The sequence below is a fragment of the Dipodomys spectabilis genome, unplaced genomic scaffold (assembly GCF_019054845.1).
Source record: "Dipodomys spectabilis isolate Male_0828 unplaced genomic scaffold, ASM1905484v1 ptg000268l, whole genome shotgun sequence".
Classification (NCBI taxonomy): Eukaryota; Metazoa; Chordata; class Mammalia; order Rodentia; family Heteromyidae; genus Dipodomys; species Dipodomys spectabilis.
In genome coordinates this window covers 3319125-3324838 of record NW_024870945.1, presented here as the reverse complement: position 1 = coordinate 3324838, position 5714 = coordinate 3319125, and the positions used below count along the sequence as shown (strand labels likewise).

Below are 5714 nucleotides of genomic sequence, written 5' to 3'. Positions count from 1 at the left end.
TTCAATCGCACATTTTTTTGGCTTCTACTTCTTATTGGAAAACTAAAATTTACCTTAAAGCTTATCCTTCCCTAACCCTAACCGGAACAAAAAAGTATCTCACACTTTAAACCAAATTATTTCTGAATGTTTAAAGTAACACAGACTGGTTTTCATTCATTCTTGCTATTCATTCTTCTTAAAATATGTGGCAGTTTTATACAATGTCTTACATGTTTTTCTAATCCTAACCCTGCTCTAACTGGCACACCTTGCCTAATCCTAAGCATACATATAACCGAACCATCATGTTAATAACAAGCCACTTTTTTCATATTTATCCTAACTCTTGCTCAGTGTGTAGGTCTAAATTTTACTTGCATTTTGAACATAAATTTTTAAGTGTTTTTCTATTTCCTGTCAGGTTTTATTTTTCATTATTTTTGGAAAAATTTGTTTTGTTGAAAAGATGCTTTAAAGAAGGATTAGTTACATGTGTAAGGTAAGGAGTACGTTTCTTGTTGAGCATTGTTATCCACTTCTTTCTTGTTCTCCCACTCTCCCATCCCTCTCCACTTCCCTTATTCCTCCCTCTCCACGGTGTAAACTTCATTTTCAACATAGTGTCTTGTGAGTATTATTGTGGCAATGGGTCATCCTGTGATGAACCTAAATTTTCTATTTCTCTAATCCTAATTCTAATTCTGTCTGGGATCCTAACCCTAACCATAATAATAATGGTAGCTCAATTCAAAAGTTAACAAAAAATATTCAGGTTTTATTCATCCTATTAATTCACTGCACATCTTGAATTAACTTGCAGTTTAGCTTAAATCTTCCAAATTAGTTTATATGCCCATATATAAAGATGTAATTTTATGTGAAAAACAGAAGATCTTTGGAGGAATGAGTAATGGAAGGAAATAGAGGGAATATAATCGAATATGTTAAATATATTTTGGAATTGTCTCTTCTGACAATTAATATCCATTATCAAAATAACTAAAACTTAATAACGAACACACTGTCTTCTAGTGTTATTTAAGAGAGCCATGATCTGTCTTCTGAAAAAAAAAACTCGTGTTAGATAAACTTTGTCCATGCATAATTTATATTGTTGGCCACCTATTTAACTTAATGAATAAAAATTTATCGAATAAGATACCATGACAAAAACATATAAAACAGTTACTTAGCAATTATTTGAGAAAAAGTTATTGTCATAAGTTTTAGGAAACGGAATTGCTATTTCCCTACAAAGAAATGAATTAGGTTTACTAATCTAGTATTTGTAGTAAGTTTAGAGAACATAATTGGCATGAAAAACAACTAACTATACATCTTGTTTCTTGAATGAGTGATATTTTAAACATTGTCTTTTATTCAAATAAATACTTAGGTTTACATTTCAAAATAAGTGCAATTTTATCTCCTTTCATAACTAGTACTTACCCTGCAATTAAATGTACAAACACATTCAGATATTTAAAAGCTAAATTTTCTATGTTTTATATGTAGCTCTACATATTCAGAATGACATGATTTTTTTATTCATAAATGTCTAACCTCAGATTTTTGCTTCATCAATATAAATTGTCTCATGAGGTTGTAGTGAAGGCTCCAGTTACCAGAGTGGTCAAAACCATTTCCTGAATTCTAAATTTTAAATCAAATCATTTTTAAGCTTTGATAATATCATTTATGGTCTCTTCAGAGCAATTAAGCTAAAACAAATAATACTTTTTAAACATTTCACTCACATTGTAAAGAATATTAACATAGGTCAAAAAGAGACTATTTCAGACTCATTATATTTTGTGATCTTAGTGTGAAGAATGTAGAGAGTACAAAGTCCTTATACTCAATAAATAGTTTTGGTTAAATTAAATCATATATCTGGATTTCTAATTTGGAGGTTAATCACATGGAAACAGGAAAATAATAAAAAAAATTACTTTGGAATCAACAGAAAAAATATTTGTGCATGAACCACAGTTGCTTTATTAGTTTGTAGTTGAACACTGGACGTCTAATTATATGTTGGCTGTTGTTGCGAATAATGTGAATAACAATGAACTACAGATATATTTATGAGTTACCCAGAGAGAAATAATCACACGATTGGTGGGTCAGATGATATTTCAACTTTGGATTTCTTTAGAAAACTGCATACTACTTTCTACAACGAGAACACTAACCTGTATTTTGACCAAGAGTGTAGAGAATTTCCCTTTCTCCACAGTGTCGACAGCCAACATTATTACCTTTTGAGGTTTTTAAAGGGCAGGTTTTTACTGTGTGCAGTACCCAAGACTGGCCTTAGACTCCAACCTCCAATCACTTGGAATTATGAACATTTACCACCACACCTGGTTCCTTGGATATTTTTGATGAGGTATAAGAGTTAAGAAGTAGTAACATAGTAATTTTGAATTGCATTTCTCTAATGACTTCTGCTCACAAAGCATTAAGCTAGCATAGAAGTTATATTAAATGCAAATTTGTAAATCCACCGGCGATTTTAAGGGCTTTTTGGAAAACATGTCTATTCAGAACTTTTGTCCATTTTTAATCAAGTTTCTTGTTAATTTCATCTTTAATCTCTCTATAGAAAATCAATAATTAACTCAAGGTAGTAGAAAGGAAAAATTTAAGCAGCTCCTAACATTTAAAACTTTTTAATAGCATGATATTGTTTAAATCATTTTCTGTTAACGGTTGAGACTACATAATTCAATTTAGTTAGAACTTTTACAAGGCTATATATATTTTATTTATTTTATTTTGATTGTTCTTTCCAAAGCCTGCATGACTAATTTCACTTGGTTTCTTTCGGTCTCATGTACTATAGATTTCAAACTGAAGACTAAATGGAAGGAAGCAAACAAAAAATATATTCCCCTTCATCTGATGATACCTCTACAAGAATGAGGAAAGTTTTCAACCTTCTAAGGACCTATGACAGAATATCAAAAAGACAATTTATTCTTCCAGGTCTTCCTTATCTTTGTGATGTAACTTAAATGATGTAAAACACAATATACTGCTCAGATACTTTTATCTTTTATCTGTTTTGCACATTTTCATATGGATTTCACCTCAGTCTACAACATTCCTTTATCGTTCTGTCCCTGATATTTTTACACTCTCACGACAAAAAATAACCAGTTTGATGTACAGCATGAGAAGTTATCCACTTGGCTTCCTTGGAAGCAGAGCATGGTAGATAGATATTACTTCTGGTTGCTCATAATACATGTAATGGTTTCTGTACTACTTATCAAATTCTATTTATTATTTTAAAAAGAATGCTGGCTAAACTCAAAGCTCATTCATAGGCTTATGTTAAGTGTTTCACAAGTTTTATTCTCTTAATTCTTAAGATAACATCTGTTATAATGCTAATGTTATTACCATTGTATTGTTGGGAAAAATTGTAGTTAAAGACAGTAAGTGCATGGCCCAAAGACACACACAGTGAGGAAGGAAATGAGTCAAAGTTTCCAAAATCTTTCAGCAATACAAAAAAGGTGGGTAAATCTCTCCATTCTCTTACACTCTCAATTCAATATTTATATTGTTCAAGAAATAATAGCATAGCAAATATTGCCCATGGTGATTGTTTACTGTCACATTTTGTCTTCAACACAGACTGTGTTTGTGACATTGGGTTATCATGCACAGATCTGAGCTTACAAATTGAGGTCCGAAGACAGCCAAATTTCTTCTTTTTCACAGTTCCAGTTTCTTTTTTAAAAAGTACTAAAACTTTTAAATATCATCACTTACTATTTTTTAACAGTCCCCAAATAAATTAAATTGACATATACTTACTCCAAAAGGTTTTCAAATTAGGAGATGATAAAACAGGCCCCATGAAGTAAATTTTCTTTTATTTTTAAAATTATTCTAAAAGACTTGTGCTGGCTGGTTAGACCTATCTACTCTGAATGTTTGCTCAGGAGACTGAGATATGTGGATAACACTTGGGAGCCAATCAGGGCCAAAAAAAAAAACTTCATGAAATGATTTTTCAAAATGTTTAATGAACTAGCAAAGAGCCAGGAATTGAGATGTAGCTTATATAGTAGCTCACCAATCTAGATAGGAAAGGCCTAGCAAGACCTTGAAGCCTTGATTTTAAACTGAGCACGCCAATATACATGCATGGCATGTTCGCATGCACGTGCGTGTTTGCTTTCGAGCTGCTGCACTCTCTCTCACACACATTTATTCAAATTACCTTCCTATCAGTGTTCTACATTAATTTCTTTGTTAACGATATTATATGAGTAAAATAGAGGAAATAAACTCTTCCATCTCAAAAATGTTTATATGTTTTTTATTGGAATAATACTGTGCAGAGGGTCACATTTACATGAATAAGGAAACTAGTACATTTCCTAACAAGCAATGTTACCTCCTCCTTTATATTTCCCCTACCATCCCTCCCTCCCACCCACACAAGTACACAACCCTCCCCTTTCCTGCCTCCGCCTAAATTGTAAAGGTCATTTTTCAACATAGTGTCTTGTGTATCTCATTGTTACAATGGGTCAACCTGTATCCCTATTGTCGAATTTTTTCCCTTCCCCTCCCCAAATTAGAGAAGCATACATACAAGATGTAAGTGCACCAACTTCAAATATAGAGAAAACAGGGGTTATAGCGTGTGGAGAAACATACAAAGAAACAAAAAAATGACATTGCACCTTATAAGTACGTTAGAAACAATAGCAAGAAACAGAAAAACACTTGTGTCCCTATCTTGGGGTTCAATTTCTTTAATATCATCTTATCTGATTATATGCACATATCTTTTGAACTTTTCTGCTTATCCCAGATATACATTCATCATTGAAAATAAGGGAAATCATGGGACCTATGTTTCTTTGGACTTGGCTTACATCACTCAATAAATTTTTTTCCAAGTCTTTCCATTTCCTAACAAATGGGGAAATGTCATTCTTTCTGATGGAGGCATAGAATTCCATTGTGTATATATACCACATTTTCTTGATCCATTCATCTAATGGGGGCATCTGGGTTGGTTCCATATCTTAGCTATCGTAAATAATGTTGCAATAACCATAGTTGTGCTGGTAGTTTTAATATGATCTTGTTTATGATCATTTGGGTAAATCCCCAAAAGTGGGATTACTATATCATAGGGGACTTTTATGTGGAATCTTTTGAGGAACCTCCATACTGCTTTTCAAAGTAGTTGAACAAGTTTACACTCCCACTAAGAGTGCAGTACGGTTCCCTTGTGGCCACATACCTTTCAGCATCTGTTGTTGTAAAAATATGGAACGCTCCACAAATTTGCATGTCATCCTTGCGCAGGGGGCATGCTAATCTTCTCTGTGTCGTTCCAATGTTAGAGTATGTGATGCTAAATTTAACACAGAACATTTTTATATATAAAGTATAATTTTTATTGATTTTATTAAACTAGACATTTCAATAAAAATTAAGTTCAAAAGAATTGTTGTGAAATTTTAGAATCATGTATGTCTTACATAAGCACACCTTTAAGAATAAAATCAAGATAGACATGCCAAAAACAAAATAATTCCAGATATATGTAGTTCAAGAGATGTGTAAGAGGAGGAATTCAATTATTCTATAAAAGGCATCTGTCAAAATGAACATTGCAGGAAGTGTTAAGTTTTTTTAAAGTTTTAATGTTTTAAATATGGTTAATTTTTGGATTTTACTTATATATGCCAAAA

At 32.1% G+C, this 5714-nt stretch overlaps 1 non-coding gene across 1 annotated transcript; it reads right to left on the bottom strand.

The window, feature by feature from the left end:
* Window positions 1-5280: 5280 nt before the first annotated feature.
* Window positions 5281-5387, bottom strand: LOC122125971. The gene has a single exon (XR_006150820.1). It is a non-coding gene; the product is annotated as a U6 spliceosomal RNA (small nuclear RNA).
* Window positions 5388-5714: the final 327 nt, after the last annotated feature.